The sequence below is a fragment of the Propithecus coquereli genome, unplaced genomic scaffold, assembly GCF_000956105.1.
Source record: "Propithecus coquereli isolate 6110/MARCELLA unplaced genomic scaffold, Pcoq_1.0 Scaffold38, whole genome shotgun sequence".
Lineage (NCBI taxonomy): Eukaryota > Metazoa > Chordata > Mammalia > Primates > Indriidae > Propithecus > Propithecus coquereli.
Window position 1 is genome coordinate 1,831,140 of NW_012149507.1, and position 1,610 is coordinate 1,832,749.

The window sequence follows — 1,610 nt, forward strand, 5'->3', positions numbered from 1 at the left end:
CCTCAAAAAAACTTTGATTTAAAAAAAAAAAAACTTTCAGAAAATTGTTAGATTTGACCACATACCTTGGTCTTATTGAGGGAGTCAAATTCTTGTCATTTGTCTCTAAACGAGTGACAGTATTGTACTTACTGTCAATACTAAGTATTCATTTTAGGAACCGAAGCATTTTAATTGTGTTTGTGGCCAATCAAAACTATGTTCAGAAAAGTTAACACTTAATTTATACAAAAACAGTAAGTGGCATCCCAGGGGTGCCTGCGCCAGGATCTGCCTACTTTCTGTCCATCAGGTTCTGCCCACGTTAGCTGCTTTAAACCACAGCTAATGTTTTCGTGCTTCTCTGTCCTTACCAATAGGTGCCCTTTCGTTTTTATAAAACCATGCATTATCGAGGCAATTGTATATTTCCAGCTCTCTTTTCCTTCTCTCCTACAGCCCTCAAAGTTCTTCCAGCCTCCACCCACTGCTGGGTTCCAAAGCCACTCCCACATACTCAGGTATCTGTGAGAGCTGTGCCTCACTTCTAGTACCAACATCTGTCTCTGTTTTTTATTGTATGACAAATTACCACATTAGCAGCCAAAAGAAACTGTACATTTATCACCCCCCAATTTCTGTGGGTCAGGAGTCCAGGCACAGTTTTGCTGGGTCCTCTATAAGGCTGCAGTCAATCAAGCTGTCAGCTGGGGTTGAGGGCTCGGCTGGGGAAGGATCCAGCTCCAGGCCCGTGCAGGTCGTTAGCAGGATTCATTTCCTTGTGCTCTAGGACTCTCAGCACTTGCTTCCTCAAAGCCAGCAACAAGGGGAAACTGCAGAGAGTGTCTGCTGGCAAGGTGGTGTCCTACATAATGTCACAGAGTCGAGCAAGTGGCCTCTCAGCTCCTTCACCGTGTTCTATTCATTAGACCTAAGTCATGATTCCTGCTCACGGCGTCAACAGATTTAAAATTTAGATTTAGAGAGTAGTCAATCACTGTCTCACATTCCCTACTCCAATAGTTTTAAAGCTAGATTGCACTAATGTATAAAACTGGCCTACACTTGGTAAACTCTTAGGTAATGCCAGGGTGTTTTGTTTAGCTGTTACTGCTAATAGTATGAAAAAGACACCAGATGTTACACTTTCAGAAACTGAAGAATTCCACGTCAGATAGCTATTGCCCTTTCAAAAAGAAGAGTTTGCTTCACAATTTGCTCTATGATTCAGGTCTAGGGTTGGTAAGAAAAGAAGAATTGTGGTTCTCTCAAATAAGCAGAAAAACAAATTGCAAGCCTAAAGGCATTATGGTCCCACCTATTGGTAACCAGCCATTCCATGCTAATCACACAGGGATCTACAGAAACCCAGGTTATGGTTTTACCAGCCTTAAAACAATCTACATATTTTCTCAGGACTCTTAGAGTGAATTGCTAAGTCCAAGAACAGACTTGCTTCCAGTAAAATGCTCCCTGCTTTCCATTCAGTGGAGTTGGGCTGGGCTTGGCTGGGGTATGATACCATGGGGCCAGAGACCACATTTTGAGAACTACTGGCCTAGTGGATAGAGCACCGATTTAGGACGGAGGGAAGCTCAGTGACAAGTTCTTGACCTACTGCGATTCAGTTG